General features: G+C 41.0%; 1 long non-coding RNA gene across 1 annotated transcript in view; it reads right to left on the reverse strand.

Annotated features, from left to right (window-relative positions):
- The window catches only part of LOC125282668 (uncharacterized), an 87901-nt gene that overhangs the window by 23663 nt on the left and 50735 nt on the right, over window positions 1-13503 (reverse strand). The window contains exon 3 of the long non-coding RNA XR_008960788.1: window positions 1-12792. This exon is cut by the window's left edge and continues 23663 nt beyond it. This is a non-coding gene — a long non-coding RNA (uncharacterized LOC125282668). The remainder of the gene's footprint in view (window positions 12793-13503) is intronic.

The following is a 13503-nucleotide window of genomic DNA, read 5'->3' on the forward strand; positions in this document are numbered from 1 at the left end:
GTTTGTCTATAGCAGTCACTCCAAAAGTATTGCCTGAATTGCCCTGGTGAATGGAGGAAAAAGGGAAGAATGACAAGAGGAGAAGAGAGGGGAAGAAGAGGAGGGAGGTGAGCAGAGGGGAGGTGAGAGGAGGACAAAGTCAGTAAGAAGAAGCAGGGAAGGAGAACAGAAGGAAAAGAAAGAGAAAGAGAGTACAATACAGTGTTCAGACCCCACACCCTGAAGTCCAACATTCTTATGTTCAAATCCCACACTGCCATTATCTTGAGAACATGGACAAGACATCAAATACCCTAAGCCTTAGTATCAATATAATGGGCACAACCATACCTTCCTTACTGGAGTCTTTTGAAAATGACATGCAGTGATGGTTATAATGCTCTTTAGCCCAGTTCCTGGTACATGACATTCATTTAATGATAACTTCTAACATTACCCTTCTTTTATGCCTATTGTTACCATTGGGAGTAAGGTTATAGGGGCGGGCAAAGTGAGGACCACCAGAGCCTCAGATGCCTCTCAGAGGTCATGAACAGCTCTCTGAAGAGGTTCAAAATGCATTCTGGAAAAAAAATAAAGTCTGCAACCAAAAAACCCAGACCATTTCTAGAACCCAATCCAAACCAAACCTTCTTGAAGGTCATAACGTGTTCTGAGGTTTCATTCCACTATTTTTCACTTATACAGTCCTCAGCTCTGCCAGGGCTGAGCTAGGATTTGAGCTCAACATAGCCAAACACCACAAGGGGAAAAAAAGCCCAAGCCCTTTGCCCTGAATGTATTTCCAGGCCAACGGAGCACTGAAAGCCCTGGAAAGCTCTAGGCAGCCAGCGACCCCAGCATCCACCTCTTCAGAGTAACTTCAGAGCATCATTCTGATGGCCTTGGGGTGCTGACGGCAGTCTCTGGCTTCCTCTGTTACCTCCATGGCCACAGATGCAGAAAGGGCTCACAGCAGTTCTTGTGCTCCAGCGACCTAACCACAGGCTTGGTGAGAAGGGAAGGCTGCCAGAAGTGGGATAAATTGACTGATTTTTCCAGAAAGTATCTTCCCTCCAGCAGGGCCAATGTAGAATGTATTCACAGAGCTACTCCATGCCCACTTCTTTACGGAAAAGAATTTCTCAGTACTTGGTACACTGCATGTTAGATAATTAGCTTCTTGCAAAAGTAACTGTACGGAGGGTCTAATATGATGGGTTCATTGAAGAAACTAAGTAAGACAACTGCTTATAGAAAGAGGGGAGGGGAAGGACAGGAGAATGAAGGAGGGAGGGAGGAGGGGGAGAGAAGAGAGACTGAGAGAGAGAGAGATCAGAACACGGACATCTGCTTAGGTGAAATGGAATACAGTGTGCTGTCTTATAACACCTTGTACTTTCCAGTGAACCTCATGGATTTTGCTGGAACTGTGCAGAGTAGTTGTAGGAAGAATGAGTTCTAGAAAACAGACTTTTTGCACTTAACATGAAAGGAAGGATAGATGATCTGAGAGACAGGAATCCCTTACTAAGATGGGTAATAGCCATCAATTAAGCCAATGTTAAAGTCACTGATAAATTTGTGTGAGTGTGTGTGTGAGAGAGAATGAGATAGAGAAAGAGAGACAGAGAAACAGAGAGAGAGATTGAGAGAGAATGATAGGGTATTTTCTGAGAACCTAAGACTTTTCTTACATAGTCAGCACTATAATTTGCTGACTTAAGTGCCTAGTGATTAAAAAAAAATCTCAATTTGAATCCCCACTACCACTTACTGGCTGTAGTGACTTTGAGAAAGCAGTTTGACCTCACTTTTCTCATCTGGAAAATGGACATAAACTAAAACCTATTGATAAGGATTAAATGTGATCCCATGTAAACTACATGGTGCTGGGTACTTCATAATCATTCAATAAATAATTGTAATAATAAAAGTGTCATTAACAATACTGTAACTTCCTGAGACCCCTCCTTGCTTCTAGCATCAGGTTTTTACATAGTAATTGTTAATTAACATTCCCTGATTCAATGAGAGGAAGGAGTTACCTGTGAACTGAGCCACAAAAAACAAAATGCAATCACTCAATAAATATTTATGGAGGACCAACTTTGTACGGACAGTTTCAAAGGGATCTAACCCCAGCTATTATCCATTATTACCACTGTAATTATGCATAAAGACCTAGCACAGTGCTTATCACATACAGAACTCACCATGAATGCAATTTTCCTCCCATCCCCATCATCCTGTTTACCAAAGTGGTATTTCAACTTCCAATGTCTTTCTTATTCCAGGTTCCTAGCCTTCTTCTCTTCATTAAGCAAATGACTTGCTAATACTTCTTAGAGAGTATTATGAAGTTTCTCAATTTCCTATCCCACCCACACAAGTACAAATATACCCATTTCTCTGAAAAATTCTTATCTTCTTCCTCTTTTGAAAGGAGAAATTAACTGCCATCTGTCCTTTGTTTACCCCTGCCTTTGGTCTATTCTAGCATTTTTTATCCATCCATCGTGCCCTCTTCCTCATAAATCTTAAGTCTCTTTCTCTCTCCTCTGATTCTTGCAACCCAGAAAATTAACCCATTCTTTAAAAATACAAGAAAATGGGCCAACAACATGCCCTCTCTCTACCCTCCACTTTTCTATGTAGTTCCTGCTCTGTCCTCCTCTCTTCTTTCCCAGGCAAGTTCTTGGGAATCTAGGCCACCCCTTGCTGATTTCACTTCCTCCTCTCTTCACCCACAGCAGTCTGGCTTCCAGCCACCTCTCCACTCACCCTGATCTTGACAAGGTCATGCTGACCTCTGTATTTACAGATCCAATGGTAGCTCCGCATGTCTCACCTTACTTGACCTTCCTAATGCATTTGGCACTAGGAAGCACTCCCTCTTCCATTGAATTTTTCCCAACTTCCAACTGTCTCCTCTGCTCAGTTGTCCTATGAGCACTGCAAAATCAGTGTCAAAATTGAACTCTCTGTCTTTCCCTCCAAACCAAACTATCCTTGTCTATTCATATTCTTGATAATGGCACTGGCATTCATCAGCTCACCCAAACCAGAAACTCGGAAGTCATCCTGTTTTTCTTTCTTTACTTTCCATGTATTCAGTTGTTCACTGAATCCTATTATCTGTGTTCCCTTAGCTTTGGGACTCATCTGTATCACTTCTTTCTACTATTGCTGCCTTTTCTCACGATATTACAACACTCATCTCAATTATTTCAGTAGTCTCCAAAGTGACTGGAGATCCAGTCACTCCTAACACCAAACAATCTGCCATAGAGTAGACGGCAATATAGCATAGTGGTTAAGGGGACAGACTACCTCTCTTCAAATTTAGGCTTGGCCCTTTAGCAACTGTAAGATATTGAGCAAGTGATTTGTCTTTTCTATGATTCGGTTTTCTCAACTGTAAATGGGGATGATAGTAATGGTAACTTTTTAGGGTTCTTGTAATATCAAATACTTTAAAGTGTTTAGAACAGTGCCTGGAAAACAATAAATGTTCATTAGGTATTAATTGTTATTATTATTGTTACTATTGTTTACTGCTGCCAGAGTAAACTTTTAAAAAACCAAAATTAATTAAAGCACTCCCTCACTTTAAAATACATTGATTCTACAACATGGTAGACAAGGTCCTCCATGTTATTTTCCCTACCTGTCCTTCATTTTCACCTCTCACGTCTTATGCTCCAATCTTATAGTGCAAATCACACTCTTTAATTCCTGAAACTTTGTACCTGATTTCCCTGTACGTGGTATGCTCTAACCCTTCTTATACAGCACAAAAACTCCTATTCATCCTTCAAATCCCTTATATTGTATGTGAAATCTTGTTATTTTCTACCACCTCCAAATTTAAAAAAAAAATCACTGATATCTATATAATACTTCTATATCTTATGTATGTGAAATGTAGATGTATGTGTAAATAGATATACATTATGCTGTATTGCATATGTGTATTTGAATGTATGTCTCTCCTTCTAGAACAAAGTTCTTAAGGAGAGAAACTATCTTACTTACCTCAGGGTAGACAGACCTGGCCTATAGTAAGCCCTTACAACATTAACATTTTATATTCCTGTGTGCCTCATAATTTACAAAATGATATTTGTAGCAGATAGTCTCCAAAGATTGCCATCACCATTTCCTTTCCTTGTCGTATGTGCATTCTGCTCCATCCATCAAGAGTTGGGAACTTTTTCCTCTCCTCTTGAATTTAGGCTGGCTTTGTCCCTGCTTTGACCAAAAGAATGTGATGGAAGTAACTTTTGAACTTTCAAGCCTAGGCCTTAAAAGAATTGGCAGCTTCTGTTTTCCCCCCTTTAAAAACCAGCCACCATATCAGAAGTCCAACCACTATGAGACCACCATAATGCAAGGAGGTAAGGACTATGAACAACCACAGGAGTTGTCTCCTCCCCATCTGCATCACCATGATCATTGAGGGGAAAAGCCCAGCCATATTTCAGATCCAATCTGCTCCATCCTTTAGGCAGGTTGACCAACCCTCTTGATTTACCTGGGACTTTTACAGTTTTATCACTGCAAGCCCCATAGCTCAGGAACCCATTCTGTCCCAGGCAAACCAGGATATTTGGTCTCCCTACCGTCTGGATTTCTACCACTGTTAATATGCTCCCCTGGATCTCTGAGATGAGCCATTCAACTATTGGCCCTGAGGGCTCTGGGTTAGAAAAGGACATTTATTACCATCAAGATCAATTTCCTTATAGGCTAAAGAATCACTCTCTAATCTATTTCCCATCTCCAATCATGCCCAGCCACGTGGTCTGGCTCACCAGAGATTATACAATGAACCCAACTAATACAGTGAAGACTATTCCAAAATTACATAACAGAAACTTCTAATTGTTCAATTCTCGGTGAAATGAAAGCCCAGAAGTTAACCCCCAAAGTCCCCTTTTAAAGCTCAAAGTACAAAAAGCTAAATATATAAAATCAAAAATCCTCTCTTCTCCAATTTCTTCTCTGCTCAGTCTCAGCCAGATGATATTTGGGTTCCTTCAGCATCTCCTGCATTATTCTCTACAAGAATTGATAAAATCTCCTCTTCCTCCAAAGGTATATGTCTTCAGTGCTGCCACCCCCCGCCTAAATAAAGCCTCCATGAGCAAATCTGAACACTACCATTCTGATTGCATAGCACAGTGGGCTCCTCAGCACCCATCATGTAGATAATTTAGATTTATAATGCTGTCATTAGCCACAAACCACCACAGAGACATGACATTATCTAGGAGCCCGGGGTTGAGAGGAGAAAATAAATGCACGAAGGCAGGAAATTGAAAGGTAGTTTTCATCCAACCCAAGGAGAGATAAAAGGAATTATAATTATCACAGGGCTCTTGTCTTAGTTTGTGACTCCCTAATTCAAATGTCCAGGTAAGATAATTCTACTCATTTCCTGTCCTTGGAGGTCCATAGAATTTCTCCTTATATTTGAACTAATTTGAACTATATTTGAACTGTGAATTTCTGTTCCCTGCAGCCAGAAAACCTTGACTGAAATACTATTTTTAAGAAATGACTTATTAGGAAAGGTACTTTTTCCTACACCAGAAATCCCATTCATTTTGTTCCCTGAATTATCATCTTACACAGATCAAAGAAGCTATCAATAAAACACACATTAAATACAATGTGAAAATTAGTTCTAAGAACATAACTGGGTAGATAAGAAGCATGAGCAGAATATGTTAAATTTTAATGACTAAATGGCACTTTTACTCATTTATCAACTTTTAAAAATATTAATGCTGTAGGATCTATAACAGCATTTCTATTTTAGGGGGAAGCTTTCAGAGACATGGATCACAGCATGATTTAAGACTTATGGAATTCCAGAATTCTTAGAAATATAGCTGCACAGAAATATAGCCCTTATTATGGTTCCCAAACTGCAAACATGTGTGGATTGAAGGACATTAAGTGTCTTTTTTAAATAAAATAGAACTGTATGCAGATGCTTCAAGGATGCCAGTGAAGAGAAAATCTTCACATTCAAGTGGGGGTAGGAACTTGTCCCCAAAATTCATCATCACCATGAACATCTCTAAGGAAGAACAAATGCCACTACTGTGCTAGCTTAGGAGGTGGAGGGGGTGCTTCTCCTCCGTTTCACTTTCTGGTCCAAGTGTGGACACATGAGCCTTCCCCTCCTAGTCTGTACTACAGCTTGAGACGAAGCTGGAATGTTTAAACAAGACTTTTTTAAAGGCTCAGTAATAACACAAGGAAAGAAAATACAGATATAAGCTGAAGTCTTCCTTATCCCTTTGTTCTAGAAGAAATTCCTTAAAACCAACTGCCTCCATTGCCAATTACCATGGTCTGGGAATGTCCAGAAGCTTGTTAGGACCCTATAGCCTCTGGTCCCTTCTGTCCTGTGGTCTCTCAATCCTTCACCCGCTCAGGAGCCACATAAGCTTCCTTTCTCCTCTTAACAGTTTAGCAACCATCCTCTGCTATTTAAATATAAAGATGATGTGGACCATATATACAATGGAGTATTACTCAGCCATCAGAAAGGGTGAATACCCACCATTTGCATCAAAATGGATGGAACTGGAGGGGATTATGCTAAGTGAAATAAATCAAGCAGAGAAAGACAATTATCATATGGTTTCACTCAGATATGGAACGTAAGGAATAGCATGGAGGACATCAGGAGAAGGAAGGGGAAAATGAAGGGGGGTGGGAATCAGAGGGGGAGAGAACCATGAAAGAATATGGACACCAGGAAGCAATCTGAGAGTTTCAGAGGGGAGGGGGTGGGGGGATGGTTAGCATGGTGATGGGTATTAAGGAGGGCACATATTGCAATGAGCACTGGGTATTATATGCAAAAAATGAAGCATGAAACACTACATCAAAAACTAATGAAGTACTGTATGGTGACTAACATAACATTAAAAAAAATAAATAAACAAACAAATAAATAAATAAACAAACCCTTGGAATCTTACCCTCCAGCCCTAGAAATTTATTAAAGAACTCCCTCCACATAGATACAGTGCATTTCTAAGAATAATTCTGCTGAATCCCCCTTCTCTGTCTTTGTAATAAACCTAGAGAGTGATATAAAATTCGTGAACCTACTTTACAAATATTACCTTCCTTCAATGGTCATAGACCTGATTTTTTTAAAATATTTTTTATTTATTTATTCGACAGAGATAGAGACAGCCAGTAAGAGAGGGAACACAAGCAGGGGGAGTGGGAGAGGAAGAAGCAGGCTCATAGCGGAGGAGCCTGATGTGGGGCTCGATCCCAGAATGCTGGGATCACGCCCTGAGCCGAAGGCAGACGCTTAACCGCTGTGCCACCCAGGTGCCCCCATAGATCTGATTTTATCCAAGCTTCAAGCCTACCTTGATGTGGAGAACATCACATGGAAACCGCCACCACCCAGCAGCACATGTTCTTTGACATTTAGAGCCAAGGGACTTCAACCAAGACAAACACACATAAGACCTTATTTTTTTTTTTAGTTTCTCATTTTCTATCTGATGATCCATCTATTATTCATTTGATTTACTCAGGAAATCTTTCCTTTCTGAGAAAACCATGCCTTCTCAAGTGGGTATGACTTTACCCAGTAGGTTATTCATGGTCACATGGTAGTGGCAGCATCAGGGACAGTTTGGTGGACGGGTAACTGGGCGATCATACAAAATCTCACCCTCCGAAGGGCCCCATACTTGTTTAAATGTTCTGTAGTCATTGCCTTAAAATTCTTAATTGTCATTGAATAAGGAGCCTTGCCCCACATTTTCATTTTGGGCCCCACAAATTATGTAGCTATCTCTGACCAATATTTATGGAAGAGGTACACACACAGAGAACAGTGGGTAGGTCTTTTCCTTATAATGGTCTTAGAAACAGTGGCAGGAATGATTTTAGTATCATTGTGTACAAAGATTTTTCATCAGGTGAGAAAATAGAACCCCAGAGATGTGAAGTAATCGACCCCAAGTCTCACAGTTCATTGTTGGGAAGGCCATTGCTTGGCACAACTCCAGGTGGCATCAGCCTCAATATCTTAGAGTTGCAGAAGTCAACATCCACTTGATTATATGTGAATAATGGTCCCTAGAGATGTGTCACACTGACTCAGAACCAAGCCTCCAAAGCAATACACTCTCCACCTAGCACCACCCTAGCTCCTGAGCGCATCCCACCTTCCAAAGTTTTTGTTCTCTTTCCTGGGTCCACTAGGAGCATGCACTTGGGCAGAGAAAAGCAACATTTTAAAAGGACATCTCTAGAAACAGGTGCCCAGAGAAATGGGGAGGATCCTAAATGGTGAAGGAAACCAGAAATTCATCAAGAAAAGGAGGCTCAGGGAACATTTTGTTGTTGTTGTTATAAATTAAATCTCATAATGCTGGCAGGAAGATGAAAACACTAGAAAGGCAAAGCTGGAGTGGGTGGCTGACAGCTGTAGGCAGCTGGAGCGAAGAGAAAGAATAGGGAGACCATTAATGTGCAGCAGTGGGAAAAGGACCTGGAAATAATGAATGTAAAACCCTACTGAGGAGCGAGGTGACACGATTAGAGACACATGATGGGCCAGTAACACAGTTATTTAGTGCCTTTATTCTCTGCTAAAGGAGTTTTAATTTGCTACTAAGAATTTTGATGTGCTAATATGTCCTGCCCAAGGAAGGGAACATACTGTTCAAATCTCAAGGTCATTTGAGCCTGGTTTTGAGGCTTCTCCAAATAGGGCATATCTGAGTCTACCTCTGGCAAGAGGTTTCACTGAGGCAAGACTTGCCTCAGAGAATAATCCTCTTATATTCATGTGCAGTCATTGTCTGGCCCCTGTGGGTGCCTCTGGTGTTTGGGAATTCTCTTTCTGTTGGGAGATTAAAAGAAAATTCTAAAAACTTACAAACTACAACCCAGATTAAAGCTCAGCCCCAGGGGGTAGTATCAGATGGGAAATATGAATGTAGTGTAAAAGCATCTGAACATTTGGAGTAAATTTGAAAACAGAACCATCTGTTAAATAATCAGATCCAGTAGACTCCACACTTTGTACCACCAGCTGCTGTCAAATAGGAGATTATGAAACCTTGTAATAAATGCTCCACTGAGCCTGTTTTCTTGTTTCAGGGTTAACTTGGGGCAGAGCTGCCAGTCTGTAGGGATGAAATTCTGCAGTCCAGGTATACGTCTTCCTTTCAATTTTGTCATCCATGGTGGATGTAGAAAAGACCTCAAGCCCAATATGTGAGGTTGGAAGAGGGGCAGAAGAAGCAAATTCCACAGCAACCCCACTCCTTTAGTGTAAATTCTGACTCCTCTCCTGTTTCCCCTAGTATGTCTCTAGCCCTCTTCCATTCTCTGCCCCTCCACAGCACCATGGGACAATCTCAGAAATGACATGGAAAGAGAAATAACAGCTAGCATTGAAATGGATGTAAGGATGAACATATTAGGCCTTTTTTCTATACTTCTGGCATTGCTCACAGATATGAAGGGGAATTGTCAGGGCAGGGTATCAGTCAAAAATGATCTCAGTGAAAAGACAAGAAGGAAAGAAGCTGGGACATTCTTCCTACTTCTACACCTCAAGTTTTCTTATTGCTTTGGTCCAGTTTCAGTTCCCAAAGCTCTTGTTCTGAGTATGCCTTGCTCACTTTGATGACTGAACAGTTCTGGGTGTAGATGAATGAAAGCTCCTTTGTTGATTGCAATCTTGCAGAAAAACGTATACTTAATGAAAGTCTGGAGCAAAGAGTTTGATGCAAGAGCTTCTTTATTTATATCTGGTCAAAATCTGGGTGTCTTTCTCAGGTCTTGCTCTCTCATTACTGACATCTAATCCTTCAGCAAGTCCTTTTGCCTCTATCCTCAAAATGTGTCCCAGCTTCTCTCCACTCCCTTATCACCTCTGTTGTAGATGACTGTCTCCTCCTGCCTGTCATCCTCCTGCTTCAAATCCTCCAATGGCTTCTTATTGTACTTGGGCTAAAGCCAAACTCTACCATGTCTTATATGACCTCTTCTGCATGATGTAATAACTTCAGCCTCATTTATCATCACTCACAGCACTACAGAGATACTGGCTTTCTTGTTTATTGGTTCCTACCTAAGGGTCTTTGCACTCTAGAATCCCTATACCTAGAAGCTTCTCCTCCTGGATATTCCCATAGCTTCCTCCTTCTTGTTCTGGCTGCCCATGTAAAGTAGCTGCCACCTCCTGCTCCTCTAGTCATTTTCTCCTCAACACGTTGATTGTGTCCTTCACAGTACTTAACATAATCTGAAATTAAACAGCCTGTTTATCTGGTTGTTTGCTTATTGCCTGGATTCACTAGAATGCAACTTCACTGAAGCCTGGGAATGTTTCTGAATCATTCACTCCTGTACCCTAGCCAGGTGCTTTAAAAATGCTTGTGAAATGAATGAATTCCTGGCTGGAGATGTCACAAAGAGATTTAGGACTAAGATCACTCAACATATCCTATCTCTTTTTAAGGCTTAAAGTTCCGTGATTTCAGAACATCTGAAAATTTCAGTCAATATATTGCTTTTGTTTAACAATTATACATGTTTATAAATGGAAATTATTTACCTGTACAATATGCACTGTGTAGAGTCCATTGTCCCACTGCCACGTAGTTATGATCATAGCAACAACTCCTGTATTCGTGAAGAGCTCAACCATTTTCAAAGTGCGTTCTTCCAATAACTTCCTGGAAGAACGACTCCCTTTCACCAGTAGGAAAACTGAGTCTTGCTGGCATTAGCTGATTTCCCACAAGGGTTCAGAGACAGGGAGAGCAATTTGGCCCCAGCCTCTGGCTTCCCACTCTGCTGAGCTGCCTCTCATTATCTCATTTGATGGTCACAATATTCCTGGGAGGTTGGAAAGGCAGGGTCATAATCCCTGTGACATTCCAGCGAAGTCTTCACATTATACACATGTGTGCCAACCCTGGCTGGGAAGCTTCAGTCTGTGCAGATCAAGTTGGGAGACAGGATTACAAGGGGCTCTCTTAATGCCATACAAGTGGCAAGGCAAGCCCTTCTAAGTTGCCGTCCTGTGTGCAGCACAGACAAAAGATAGATCCTTGCTTTCTTCAGCACCATTTACACCAGCACAAAGTCACAATCTTCAAGATCTCCGATTCTTCTCTCTCCTTTACCACTGCCACCTCCTACCACTAAGTCACAATGTAGAGTTAGTTCTTCTTCCAACTGGTCATCCTCTCCTCTCTCACATCACTGTCCATTCCTTAGTTGTGAGCCAGACTGCCTGGATTCAAATCCCTGCTGTACACCAACTAAATGGTGTGTGGCCTTGACAAGTTACTTAACTTCTTTATGAACCAATCTCCTCATCTGTAAGATAGAGGTAGTAAGAAGAACTGATTGCACAGGAGTCTTATGAGGATTAAATTTGCCAGTGTCCATAAAGTACTCAGAACAGAGCACAGAGGGAGTACCATGGAGCTGTGACTTGTAATTATTATCATTAGTCTTTCTAGGTCCTTGTTAACACTCTTCTGGATTCTCATTTTTGTCTCCTGATAGGACCCCAAAATATTGTCTTGCCCATCTCATCCACTCTTCATAGAACTTCTTAATATAGAATCGACCACATTCTTCTTAACATATAGAATCCTTGGCTTAGAACCTTCAATGGTGTTCCACTGAACTTCAGATGAAATTCAGTTGTTTCAACCAAGCACGTAAGGTCTGGCCCCTGCATCCTTCTCCCATCTATCTTTATGCCACCTCTGCTTTTCTCATTTGTAATTACAAACTTACTGGCCTTCTGCCAAGTTCTAGAACACACTAAAGTGTTTTATACCTCTGACCCTTTGCACATGGTGTTTCTGCTATCCTAAATTCTCTTCCCCTTGTTCTTCATATCCTTTTGGTTTCATCTCAGAGCAGCCTTCCCTATTTACCTTATTTGAGAGATGTCACCCACATCCATGACTTTCTGTCTTGCTCCTCAAGTTATTTCTTAACAGTCCTTATCACACCTCCTAATTATTATGTATCTGTATAGTTGAGCCTGTAGACATGACCTCTAGGAATAAGTGGACGTGCCTATAGCTAACACTATTTCTACCACATGGACTTTATTTTTCTTATACTTTTTACCACAGCTTCTATTTTAGAAAAATAAGTAATGAGGGAAAAGTTTTAAATAGTCTTGATGCTTTAAGAAATCAGTTTTAAAAATTCATTATTGCTTGATGTTATACACACACATATTTTTATGAATAAAAAATAAAGCTTCCCAGAGGAATAAAACAAACAGAGAAGAATGATAGTCATAGATATATAAATGGATCTGAATAATTCAAATGTCACCCATGAGTTTTGTTAGAGAGAAATTAAAGGAGATTTCATGAAATTTCTCTAAGTTTGAAGGGAAGGGAAATGAGGCTTATTAAAATTAATTGTGTTGCTCAAAGGTGAAGCTGTGGCTGTGTGTGTGTGTGTGTGTGTGTGAGTATGTTTGACTGTTAAGCCCAGCAAAACCTCATCAGATAGTGGTGCAACCCTGCTCACTAGCAGATGCCCCTTGAAGATTTCCTTAAGCATGTAACTAGAGAAAAGAGCCAACCTCCCTCCCTTCCTCCCTTCCTCCCACAAATCTTGATTGAGTTTCGGCTTTACACCAAGTACCATACTAGGCACTATTAAATCAAGGTGATAAAACCTAGTCCCTGCACTCAGGAGATCCACATACCTGTAGAGAAGACTGTAGTGGAAGACATACCTGCACTTTGAAGATCCACGTACCTGTAGAGAAAACACATTGTGTGTAATTAAGCAATGAAACCCAAGACATCTCAGCTACAAAAGCAGGTACAAACTAAATTTTATTTAGGGGTAGCTAGAGCACAAGATTGTAATAAGGAAGGTTTCTCTGTGGTGGCGACAACTACATTGGGGTTTGAAGTTTCCATGGGAGTGCGTGCATGGTCAGGTGAGGACAGATGGAGGCAAGACCCAGGGCAGAGATCCTGTACTGTCATCCTATACTACCTATATCTTATGTACCATGCTTATTCGTCCTGTCCTGAGGGCAGCCCTGCCTAGCCCTGGTGCTGGGAGGGAGACAAATGCGCTTTGAGAGTTAAAATCTCCAAAGGAAACAAAACAGAAATGACTTTACATTGGAGAGAAAAGAAACAAGCAAAAATAAATACACAAGTAAATATAAATAAATAAGAATGGCAAAGAGTATTAAAAGTAAACTTAAGATTCTCCAAGCTCCTTGTTTTCCAGATGCGAAAGGGGATTGACTAAATGAAGGCACTGGAAGCAGTTCAGGGCTCTTTCCCTGCCCCTCCTCTACCACCCTTCTCTCTGGCTCTGCAAAATCAACCCATATCCTGCAGTAGGAGAAAAGTGCACAGCTCCACCACCAGGGAGTTCATGTTCAAGGTTTCACTGCTTCCTTGCTGGATGGCTCAAACCAAGCTACCTGCTTCTGTGAGTCCATTTTCT

This window comes from Ursus arctos, unplaced genomic scaffold, assembly GCF_023065955.2.
Source record: "Ursus arctos isolate Adak ecotype North America unplaced genomic scaffold, UrsArc2.0 scaffold_21, whole genome shotgun sequence".
Taxonomy (NCBI): Eukaryota; Metazoa; Chordata; class Mammalia; order Carnivora; family Ursidae; genus Ursus; species Ursus arctos.